Consider the following 13,270-nt stretch of genomic DNA (forward strand, 5'->3'; position numbering starts at 1 on the left):
CCAGATTTCACAAATCTGGTATTTTGAGGTGTCTCGTATGAATATTTTAGATCTGGTATATTTGCCTAAATATGGTATTTTTCTGGTAATTTCTGACTTACTGCAAATTTACTGTTAAGTTTCACCTCTGAAGTTTGAACTTCCTCCAGCGTAGTCGTGGATTATATACGTAATTACCTTCAGAGCGGCGCGACTAGAGGTTTCCCGCCATTTTTGGAACCACAAGTTTACCGCTTGATAAAATAACCCCAATCTAATTGTTAACATTTAACAAAAATGCTTAGTGCAATATAAGCACGAGAGTGATGATCCTTGATTGATTACTGATCAGTGATGATGTGGCCTAGGACGAGTGACATTGTCGAACCGATCGCTGCGACGCAAACTCCACCATTTTTGTTTAGCGGTTTTGAATTCCAGAGTGCCACTTGAATTCTAGGGTGCCATTCAATATTTCACTGATCTTGAAAATGGGTGGATAGCTAATGCTAGAGGTCAGCATAGCCCAAGTCCACAGTGCTATTCATATACCTTCCCGAGCGTAACGCAGCCGGGCATCTTCACGGCTTTTGACACAAAGCGCCCACCACAACAGCGCCGTTCAGTCACAGGCTGGAGCGCATACAGGCCGGAGCCCAACTGGCCGGAGCGCTGCAGGCCCTACCGCAACAGCTACTCGTAACGTAACTTAACCTAACCTGCGCCGCCTGTTGCGCTCCGGCCAGTTGGGTTCCGGCTCTGTGGAGCAGTGGATGTGTTGTGCAAAGCGGATTTACTGTTAGCCGGAGTTACCCACAGCTCATTGATCTGAGGCTATGTGTGGATATTGCATGCTGATGTTTGGCGTTGGGCCCAGGGCCTGTTTACGAGTCAATTTTGTTACCCACGCCTGCCCTCCCCTTGAAAATCATCATCCATTCGTGGAACAGGATGCCTACTGCATCACAGGTCTACTTTGACCGTCACAGGTCTACTCCAATGCATTCGTGGAGCGAGTGTTTTCACTAGTCACCTATGTGAAAAACAAGCAACGAAATAAAATTTCAACTATGGTTCTGGAGTCCCTTGTTAGGACCAAAAGCTATTTGCTCAGCCGCAACAAGTGATCAAACCCAAAATGTTAGATTAATGCAATATGCAAGCATGTACAAAAATAAGCAAAAGGTAGATGACCCGTTTCCGTCGCTTGTTTATGTTGAACGAAGGGGAAGGAGTGCCACACTATGGTAAAAAAAATGAAAAAAGTGTCAGTATAATCAAACAAAGGAAATGAAAAGTGTCGAAATGTTCCAAACAGAGGGAAAAAATATAACGTTCAATTTGGCTAAATGTCGTCAAGCCAGATAAATGCATAGTACATAAGGTAATTTTTTTTAACCAACGTTTCTGACGAATAGTTTCATTAAATTTGGAGGTATTAGTCGGTTTTTGAACAAAAGAATTCCTGGTATTTTGAGCTAGGCAATCTGGTATTCTCGCCACGAAAAACCTGGCAACACTGCAACAAACAAGTTGAAACAACTGCTTCATCGCTTCTGCGGGTGTGTCTATAGCTGTTCGGTTGTTAGGGTACTCGACGCCAATCGTTCGTTTTCCCTGATAATTTGAAGAGACTTGACATCCGATAATTGTTTTTTGTGAGCCTTATTTGTAGCAAATCACATATTCATACGTTCTATTTAGTTTTCCTTTTTTATTATTTTTTTTCTTTTTTTTTGCTACTTTTTTTTCGTTTGCCGCCCCTGAGCGTGTGCTGCCATGGCAGACGCGATAGGGTTGGCTTCTCCTGTCATAGTGGCGGCTAATTTTGAAGTAGATCACGGTGTGATCAACCAGGTGAGAGCTCTTACTTTTGATCTTTTAGAGGAAGACATAGCTGTGATGGAAGATGCAAGTGCTACTTTGGGTTCGGTTGTCACTGCAGGCAAGAAGCGGGAACGCAATCCCAGCGCAGTAGCCAGCAGTGATGATGACATTGAAGCCTTTCGACATCCTAAGAGAGTTGCCAAACGCGCTTCTAACCCCCATGTGATAGAGCTGGAGAGTTCTCCTGGTTTAGACCCTGCTGGGGCTGGTGACACTTGTCATGTGGGGGTAAGTAAATGCAGTGTTATTGAATTTCTTCCATAGGAATTTGTTAAGAACCTGTCGGGCATAGGGTCGATCTTGATTTTACCTGACAGGTTCATTTTTCTCCTAAGATAATGATTATCTTTAAAAACGCAAAAACACGTCTAAGATAATTTTCGATTATCTTTAATTGGTGAGAAGCATCAGGGGTCCAGTTAGGAACAAGTTCCATTAATAAGGTTTTTTAAAGATAATGGAACCTGACCTAACCTAACCTAACCTTGATGCCATTGTCAGATTATCTTTAAAATTCTAGGTTTCTATCTTTAAAATTGTGGAAATTATCTTGAAATAGGGTCGTTTTTTCTGGGGAATTATCTTAAAACCTGTCAGTTTCTCTGGGGAATAGGGTCGAAACCTGTAAAACCTGTCAGTTTCTCTGGGGAAATAGGGTCGAAACCTGTCAACCTGTCGCTCCATAGGGTCGAAATTAAGCTTCTCTGGGGAATAAAACCCGTCAGGGTCGAAAGCTGTCAACAAAAAGCTGTCAAACCTGTCGGGTTCTTCTTCTGGGGAACGAAACTTCTACGTTAGTGACGTGCCTGTAAACAAAAACGCTCACATTTCTACAAATGCAACACTCCTTAGTCAAGGCAAGGGTCTCAGTGAGTCACCGTCTCACAGTCCTAATCAAACCAGTTGGTCTAAATGCTTGCACATTCCTTCAAAATCTGGTCAAGCTGGCTGGAGGCCTTAGAGACTCTGCCTATGGCAGATTCCCTGTAATCCCTCATATGAAGGTGAGAACAAACTTGAGGAGAAACCTGGTGGCAGTGGAGTTTGCATCAATTTCTAATTCAGACATGAGCACTCTACTTGAAGTCACAAAGGTTGGAGCCTGGCAGGTCTCTTGCTCTCAACCTGGTACTGACACTTATATTAGTGGAGTGATTGGTCCAATCCACCCTTCGGTAGTCTCTGAACTCCTGGAGTTGGCTGAGTCAGGCTCTGTGAAGATTAAGGAAATTGTACGACTTCCACGCCATCGTCAGGGTATACGGGCAGAGTCAAGTGCAGTGAAGGTGGTGTTTGAGGGCAGACAACTTCCTGAGGCAGTCTACATAGATTATCTGCGTTACTCAGTGAGACCGTTTGTTATGGCACCACTCACTGAGGCAGTCAACATAGATTATCTGCGTTACCCAGTGAGACCTTTTGTTATGGCACCACTCAGGTGTTTCAAATGCCAGCAGATGAACCACATTGCAAGTGGATGCACTGGCCCAAAGAGGTGCTTATTGTGTGCTGGACCTCATGATAAGTCAGAGTGCCCTAGTAGTGGGGGCTCAAAACGCTTGTGTGCAAATTGTGGTGGTCCACACTCTGCTAGTGCCCGAGAATGTCCCGTCATTACTAGTGCCAGGGCAGTTGAGAAGCTCCGTGCCACAGGGCTCTCTTATGCAGATGCTGCCAAGAAAGTAAAGCAAACACCAGCTGCTGCTGTTTTGGCTGGATGCAACTCTTCAATGCATGCAGTTGTCAACAAGACTCCACAAATGAATCTCAGCAATGTTTCTCCAGCAGAAATAAATAGCCCTCAAACTTCATGTCATCCCCAAACTGGACCCTCAGAACTATCAAATCTCATGCACTCAAGAGTGGCTGCTGAGGTACATTCCTCACAGGGCTCCTACTACCTGGAAACATCTGCTAAGTCTCTGCCATCATCTAAAACTTCACAGATTGGGGTAACTTCCACACCAGCATTTCAACCAAGCCAACATACATGTGAGGCTGTGAGCAATCCTTGATGTCAGATGCCACCTCCAGTTTCCAAAGCCTTCGTGCCATCCTGCGCGAAGAGTTGATTGAAAGCGAGTGTCGCATGGAAAACCTGATTGCAGGGGCTCTTCGGGAGTTTTCAATGAAGGTAGGCCGACTCCTTCATGAAGCCTTTTCCCTGAATATGGCTAAGGAGGGGCACAAGGAACGCTCATTGCTTCTGGTTAGTTTATTAAGTAACAATTTTGGCCAAGCTATTGGAGATGACCTGCTGAATGAGGGGTTGCCAGTGGATTCCTCAGGTAAAGAGAACACACTTCTGCCATCAGATTTGAGTTAAACTGCCCAGAGTCCTATCATACAAATCACAGTTCCACTTGAAAATCTGACAGTAAATTCCTCCCCTGAAAGTAAGCGACGACGTGCATCGCAGCAAAGAGTCAACAGGGCACCAGCAGCTCCTCCAAGAGAGTGCAGAGTCGTGGTCAAGGCAACAAAAACTCTGCAAAATGATGCCCTCAACTCGTATCTCTGGTCGGATTAGGCGTGCCCCACTAATGGAGCAACGCCTTGTTGTTGTCCAATTTAATTGACATGGTCTACACAACAAATTGACAGAATTCAAAATTTTTCTTTATTCCCAGAATCCAGATGTAGTCTGTCTCTGTGAGACCTGGCTGAAGAACGTGGAACCACGATTTGTGGGATACCAATGTTTTTGGTCTCACAGGTTGGGGGCCCCCAGGGATGGACTAGCCATACTAGTGAGGTGTGATTTAGCCTCTCACTCTTTGCAGGTGAACCCATTTCAAGTGGGTAGTCTGGAGTTCCAGGCTGTCCAAGTCCAATCAGCTCTGGGCTTAGTAAGTATTGGAAACTTTTACAATCCAGGAGCCAATATCTCAAAGCCTGAGTGCCTCTCATACTTTGAGCAGCTTAGGTTTGAGCATATTGACAGGTGACTTTAATGCCCACTCACCAGTGTGGGACATGCGGGGCCGCTACAACCAGACTGGCAGGTCATTGGAGGCAGCAGTGGATACACTGAACTTAGGTATTTTAAATAATACCTCTTTTCAAACCTACATTGACAATAGAACTGGTTCCACATCCTGCCTAGACCTTTTTATCGTATCATCTGATCTTCTCTCGTGCTCCTCACTATGTAGAGAAAGAGAGACCTAGGGAGTGATCACTTTCCAGTCTGCTGTACAGTTGGCATACCAATAGATCGAGCCACAAATCAATACCAAAACGGTGGAAATTGTATGCTGCTGACTGGGCTAAGTATTTGTCAGCCCTGGACAACAATGGTCCTCCAGATACAAGTGAGCTATCAGCAGAAATGATGTGCACACAGTTGACAAACCGTATAGTCTCTGCTGCATGTGGAGCTATACCACGCTTCAGTGGGGTTCGACACTTTCATTTCTCCACACAAGACGAAGCTATGCAGGAACATATGTTCAGTCTTAAAATGCCTAGCAAATTACGGACCAGGCAATAAGTCCAGCAGCTATCTCAATCAATCGTCAGTTATGGAAAGATCGGGTTCCAAAGGCCGGATCCCTTGTGAATCAAGTCACGAAATTTCAAGATTCGGCAACAGGCCATGGGCCTATTTCTTCAACGCCGACACTTCTATTCTATTCTAACTAAATCATATTGCCTGGGTTTTATTCAATTACTTCATAGTCGCATATTTTGAGATACGCCATTAGTCTTGCTTACTGTAGACCAAAACTACGCAGCCATAAAATTAATATCATCGTTTTCCTTCGACAACGTATTTAGCGCGTAAACTGCAGGAAGCCTCTGGCAGTATATTCATAGAGGAGGGGCATGTCAGATGCAAGAACTCAAGATCTGCCTGACTTCACGCTTGACTTCATATATTAGTTTCTGCAGGCATGCACGCAAGAGGGCATGGTTGCGCCTATGAAGTTGAGTAATCAAGTGTCACTGTTTAAGCATTCTCGCTCTAATGACGGCAGTTCTGTCTCTACATATTCCTAGCTCTATCTTCTTACTCCGACTCTTCACCAAACATTAAACAAACCTGATCGGACTTTAGAGGAGCGTCTGGGTCTTTTTGTATATCGGTTATTTACAGACGGATCACTTTGAAACTTGGTACGGTACACATATGTAAAACAGAAATCGAAGACTCTTTTGTTCATGTAATTTTTCGAAAAAATTAAAGAAAGCGTGAAATTATTAGAAAACGGCCATAAAGGGGGCGCTGTAGAAATCTATCTCCTCCTTGGATTTTCAAGCTACAACATCGAGTTTACATCGACACACATATCATCCGATGTGTAAAGACCATATCTATAAAATTCCGTGGGCGTTTTTCGAAATTCTCTTTTTTGTGGATGGGGGGGTGCATTTTTCGTAAATTTTTCGATTTTACCCCCCTTCTCCCTCATTGACACAAACTTGTGGGGGCTCAACGGGGTATGGAAAAGTCGACGTGCTTTTTCTCCCGTTTATTTCATATACTTGAGTGACCTAAGCTGAAAATAAGATTTAATATTAGTTAATAGGTGGAGACATACATGAAACTTAAACTAAGCAGGGGGTAGACTCACATTGTTTAGACTTTAGATATTGTTTAGTACTAAACGTTATAGAATAGATGAACGTTCTTATTTGACTTCTCGATAACAAAATTACAACTGACAAGACAGGAATTGTTTATGTCGGCATGGCCGCGATATTTCATTTGTTACTTACACGAGGTGGTTTGGCAGGCAAGAAGAAGAGACTATTACTGGCGTTTTCTCGCTTATGCTAGCGTTTGTCAACGCTGGGTTGGGCTTTGAAATTGATTACTAAGTATGACAGTGCCAACGCTGGGTTGGGCTTTGTTTACGATTAGTGCCAACGGCTGCGGTTGGCACTAATCCACCGACGCTCTGTCTGTCCACCGACGCTCATCCGTGAACATCCAGTGAACTCTTGCTGTGCACTTATTCAGTTAACCAACATTAAGTGAATTATTGCTGTGCACTTATTACGTTAACTAACATCCAGTGAACTCTTGCTGTGAACTTACTCTGTTAACCAACATTCAGTGAATTCCTGCTGTGCACTTATTCAATTAACCAGCATTCAGTGAATTCTTGCTATGCACTTATTACGTTAACTAATATTCAGTGAACTCTTGCCGTGTACTCATTCAGTTGACTGATATTATGTGAACTCATTCAGAGAACTTTCGCTAGAGATACTCCGTGAGCTAGGAACATCAAGCACGTTCAGTAAAGTAGTGTGTGAACTTTCAACGCGCACGCTCAGTTAACTTCGTCAACCTCACAACGTGCATCGAATAACGTCCCCAACGTCTCACCACGCAACCACGTGTATGTCAACGCAACAACGGTGGCCCGTGGACCCGCACCTCCTGCATCAAAACGAGCAGGTCACGTGAGCTAACTGTAGACTCCTGCGTCCCGAAATAATTTTCTCAAAATGAACCGGGACAGACGAAACGAGACGAGAAAATGCCGGGAAAAAAATAACGGGACAGAGGGCAAAATTTGTCCCGGAATAAACGTATGAACCGAGACAGGACTTCTGTCCCGGACTTTAAAACTTGGTCTTGGTAAATTATGAACCGGGACGAGACAGACAGATTTGAAACGAGACGAGACGAGATTTGTCTTAATTATTTAAGACAAAACAAGTTTTTCGATTACGATACGAATCATTTCGAAAACATGGGTTGAAGAATGACAAGTCCGCCCTTTATTGCTAATAGGGCCATAGACAGTTACCAGTTAAATTGAGTTAATTGCAGATTTAGCAACGTTTGTCTGACTAACTGACATGGCAGTTAATTAGTGGTCCGACAAACACCGCAAACCATGATGCGCATAGGGAGTAGTCGGCCAATTAGTAGACCTTGGAGTGGACTGAGTGGAGTCCTGGTAAGATATTCATAATAATACTAAAGCTAGTATTAGATTATCTCTGCCTTTAGTAAAATTTTACGCTACGCCTCCAGGAAATCTTCACAATTGCGCAGTTTCCTGAATAACATGTTATCAAACACTTGGGCTTGTTTAACGTTATTTGGAAAGGATAAACATGGATATTTCGAGTTCTTTTTGAAGATCAAACTTTTATATTTTTTCCAACTTAAATTTTATTGTGTTCTAAAATGTTGCTGATATTTCTTTCCAAACTTTTTGTTGAAGGAGATTGCTTAAGGCAAGATCGATGAATCTGATTCTGTGATTGAGCTGGAGGCAAATCAAAGTCTGTCCAGTCAGCCGATGTCACCAGCTACAGCTAGTATGGCCTCCTCCAAACCATCATAGAACACAATTTTTGAAAAAAAACGTGTTTTTCCATTTTATTTGCCTGCCAAGATTAAGAACCATATTAAACCACAACATGTATTCGTAGCAAAAATCATTTCAATTGCCGAGCTCCAATCAGAATAGTAAAAGGATACGTCTCAAGTTATTATATAGATGCAGAGGTGGGCAGTAGCGCGCTACATGTAGCTGTAGCGGTAGCGGCACTCATTACATTTAAGCAATTGTAGCGGTAGCGCCCGCTACATATTTAAATAGCGATACGTGGTTTCGCCGCTACAGCGCTACCGCTACATTTATAGATAAAGCCTTTAGATTTTACTTAATAGTATTAAATATTATTTAAAAATCAGCATGATACATACATAATATAAATTACGGAATAAAACTGTACGAAATATTTCGGTGTAATGTTGTCAACCTCAGCCTGTTACTAGTGTCAACATGTTAACTAGTTGTTAGTCCAGAGGTGGGCAGTAGCGCGCTACATGTAGCGGCCGCTACATTTTCGGTAGCGGTAGATACATTTAAGCAACTGTAGCGGTAGCGCCCGCTACATTTAGAGCATGTAGCGGTAGCGGCCGCTACATTTCAAAGTAGCGCTTCCCAGCTCTGTATAAATGTATGATGGTAAGCCAAAGTTTACACCACATCAATAATTGATGCGTCTCGTTATGTCTCGTTAAAATGGCTATAAATTCCGGGAAATTTTAAGGTACCTATTTTAACCGGGATGTCTTGTCTCGTCTCGGTATCTTCCCGGAATTCCTACGGAGGGCTGAAAATTGTCCCGGTTTTTATTGCGAACCGGGACAGAGCCTGTTGTCTCGTCTCGTCTCGGATAAAAAAATACCAAACGCAGGAGTCTAGAGATAAGCCAATAAATCAACTTGTCAATTAATTGTGTGTTCATTTCCCCCAACCAAATTCGTCCTGCCGATCACTATGTTTCTGTCTGTCCTTAGTGAATAATTCAAGTTAGCTACCTAGGCCGTTCAAATTCCTGATTGGAGTTAATAACTTAACGTGGAGTGGTAAATAAAACCCCCACAATCTTGACAGGTTGGTTGACTGGGCTGATGAGTGGCAGCTGCGTTTTAATGTTAATGTTGACAAAAGTAAAGTAATCCATCTTGGCAAGAATAATGAACAACAAGATTACAGTATGCGAAGACACGGTTGCAACGACAGAGTGATGATGTCGAAGCGAAGTCGACAATGGAAACAGATTAAGGAGTTAATGTCGACAATGAGTTGAAAATTTCTAAGCATATTAAAGCTCAAGTTAATAAAGCCAATAAACGACTTGGACTGATCAAACGCTCTTACGAGTACATATAGATGCTGAAGCGATGAAGCTGTTGTTTGTCGCTGTCGTACGACCGAACCTTGAGTTTGGAAACGCCGTGTGGTCACCAAAACTAGAAGAGGACAAAAATTTAGTCGAGGTTGTTCAAAGACGTTCAACAAGGATAATTCCGGGATTAAAAGGCAAGCCTTATGAAGAAAGGTTAAAGAGTATGAAGCTTCCAACGACTGCGATGACTTCATTGAAGTATACCAGTATACCCACGGTTTAAACAATATCCCAGAAGGATTACTAGAATTTGAAACAAGAACCAACACCAGGGGCCACGGCTATAAACAAAAGAAAAAAAACTGCGTTGTAACACTGCTAACACATCCATGCGACAACATTTCTTCTCGCTTCGAGCCACCGATATGTGGAACAGCCTCCCTGATAGCATCGTTGACGCTCTGAGGATGAACGCCTTCAAGAACAGACCAGACAAGGCTATGCAAGAACATATATTCAGTCTTGAAATGCCAAGCACCTTACGGGCCTAGCAATAAGTTCAGCAGCTATCTCAATGAAGCGCCAGTCATGGAAATATCGGGTTCAAAATGCCGGATCCCTTGTGGAATCAAGTCACGAAAAGACATAAAGTACAAGAATCGGCAATAGGCCATGGGCCTATCTCTTCAGTGCCGACGATTCTATTCTATTTGAAAAGCATAGTCAGTAACCAGAATAAAATATTCCTGAGTAGTTGAAGCCAGATGCAAAACAGCTTATGCATAAAAGCCCTCATCCACTACAGGCCAGAAGAATTGATTGCCTGAAACCAATAAGCCATTCATTCTTCCATTTCAGTTCCAGACTGTGGAACTCCCTAACCCAGGAGACCGTGGCAGATCCCTACGGTAGTCTTTTACATCTAAGTTTCATATGCAGTGCATTTTTTATTAAAATCTACAAAAGAAGTGGAGCCACGAATCAATTGGATTAGTTTGTATAACTAGGGATAAAATTTCACAAGAGTGTGGTAATAGGCTACTCACCATCTGCTTTCAAAATCGCCAAACAGAAACCCATGAGCACTCGTTGCAGAGCTTGGTTCGACAACCTTATTCCTCAAATGCCATAGAATTACTGATCAGTGAGCACTGAGTCTGACTGAGACTGAGCAATCATGAACCATCACTCTCGTGCACCTGCTGCACTAAGCTCTTTTGTTGAATGCTGATAGTATTTAGATTGAAGTTCATGCGATAATCTAGCCCTAGCGGTTCCAAAAAATGACGGGAAAGATCTTTAGGGATTTAGGAGTGAGGGCTGTTTAAGTATGGTGAATTGAGATATATAAGTTGTAACTGAGGTTCCTCATCCTCTCCCCATTGTTCGTAGTATATAGCAATAGGCATCACGTGGGGCTTGAGTAAGAATCCAAAGGTTTAGTATGTTTATTGATGGGATGAAGAATGACGGCACGACCAACACCTGTGTACAAACATGACATAAACAAAAATGGAATAATGTTTCAAGAAATAATGAATACAATTACAATTCAGATATTATGAGGTAATTGAGGTTGAATAGCTATCTGACTTTGATTCAGAAAGTTTACTAAGCATAACACTGACACAAAACAGCAGAAAACATTTAGAAAATATTGAGAGCAAGCCATGATATAGTTCTGACGGTTACACTTTGAAATATTTAATCACAATTAGCTAAGTTTAAATCACTCTCACCCCGTAACCCTGGAGATCTTAACACATCGACGTGAAAAAGCAAAGTGATTCTACCGTATGGTTCTAGCTCTGTCCGCTAGTACGCTCTGAACAAAAATTACAACTTTCGAGTGATCGAATTAAATATAAAAGTATTTTTGTTGTATATCGAACTATTTGAAACACAAAAATCATACGAATATTATTAGTGCTAGAAAATTGAGAATATCTTTCGACAGAATGTTTGCATGATTATTCAAAAGTTAAATTGACGACATAGGAAGTAATAGGCAAGTTTCTAAGTAATTAAGTTGCGAATAGCTATAGAAATTGGTGATTAACGAGTTTGAAGAGTTAATAAAAATAATTACATTCACAAGAAATGATAGTGCGAGTTATGATCGAGTCACTACAGATCTAGTCACGCCGTTCGAGAAGTAATCAATATAATCCACGCTCACGCTGGGGGAATTTCAAACATTAGTAGTGGAAATTAATGCAGTTGATTTGCAATAAGTCAAAATTTTACCAGATTTAGGCAATAATACCAGATCAAAAATATCAATACCAGACACCGTCTCAAAATACCAGATTTGCGAAATCTGGTGTGAAATAATACCAGTTGGCAATACTGGTCACAGCGACACTTGGGTGGATTGCTAGAGGTCAGTATAGCCCAAGTCCACTGTGCGATTCATATACCTTCCCGAATCCCGAGCGTAACGCAGCCGGGCATCTTCACGGCTTTTGACACAAAGCGCCCACCACATCAGCGCCGTTCAGTCACAGGCCGGAGCGCATACAGGCCTGAGCACAACTGGCTGGAGCGCAACAGGCCCTACCGCAACAGCTACTCCTAACTTAATGTAACCTAACCTGCGCGGCTGCGCCACCTGTTGCGCTCCGGCCAGTTGTGCTCCGGCTCTGTGAAGCAGTGGCTGTGTTGTGCAAAGCGGATTTATCATTTACTGTTAGTCGGAGTTACCCACAGCAGGAATTATTACAGAATTTTACATGAAATATTTTTTGATTAAAACCAATAAACGTATTTTTTAAGCAACTGGGCCACTCATAATTCCTTCAATACTTAACGGATCTGTATGAATTTTGGAATGTGAGTATTAATTATCGATACGCTGCCGCAGGAATTATTACAGATTTTTACATGACTTATTATTAGGTTAGGTTGGGTTAGGTTATGTTAGGTTAGGAAATAATTCATGCAAAAATCTGTAATAATTCCTGCGGCAGCGTATCGATAATTAATACTCACATTCCAAAATTCATACAAATTCGTTAAGTATTGAAGGAATTATGAGTGGCCCAGTTGCTTAAAAAAACGTTTATTGGTTTTAATTAAAAAATAATTCATGTAAAAATCTGTAATAATTCCTGCGGCAGCGTATCGATAATTAATACTCATATTCCAAAATTCATACAGATCCGTTAAGTATTTAAGGAATTATGAGTGGCCCAGTTGCGCGAGTCCGCTGGCGAGTCCGTAGAATTGTCAATCGAGTGTGCCGGCCGTGAAAAAATCTGCCGATACATGAAAGACTAATTATTCCTAAAGTTTATCTTAAAGCTGGATTTAAATGTGAATTTATTATGAAAACTGGATGAATGTAAATGGAATTTCGTAGTATTATTTTCAAAAAATATTCTTACAGAATTCACAACGCCTCTCTGATACCCAACATGTACAAAGTGATTAGAGACGATTCCGTTACGGGTTCTGCTGTCGGACGGACGTGTGTCTATAGCTGTTCGGTTGTTGGGGTACTAGACGCCAATCGTTCGTTTTCCCTGATAATTTGAAGAGACTTGACATCCGATAATTGTTTTTTGTGGGCCTTATTTGTAGCAAATCACATATTCATACGTTCTATTTAGTTTTATTTTATTTTTTTTGCTACTTGTTTTTTTTTCTATTATTTTCTTTTTTTTTCATTTGTCGCCCCTGAGCGTGTGCTGCCATGGCAGACGCGATAGGGTTGGCTTCTCCTGTCATAGTGGCGGCTAATTTTGAAGAAGATCACGACGGGATCAACCAGGTGAGAGCTCCTACTTTTGATCTT

This window comes from Hyalella azteca, unplaced genomic scaffold (genome assembly GCF_000764305.2).
Source record: "Hyalella azteca isolate HAZT.00-mixed unplaced genomic scaffold, Hazt_2.0.2 contig14097, whole genome shotgun sequence".
NCBI classification, from domain to species: Eukaryota; Metazoa; Arthropoda; class Malacostraca; order Amphipoda; family Hyalellidae; genus Hyalella; species Hyalella azteca.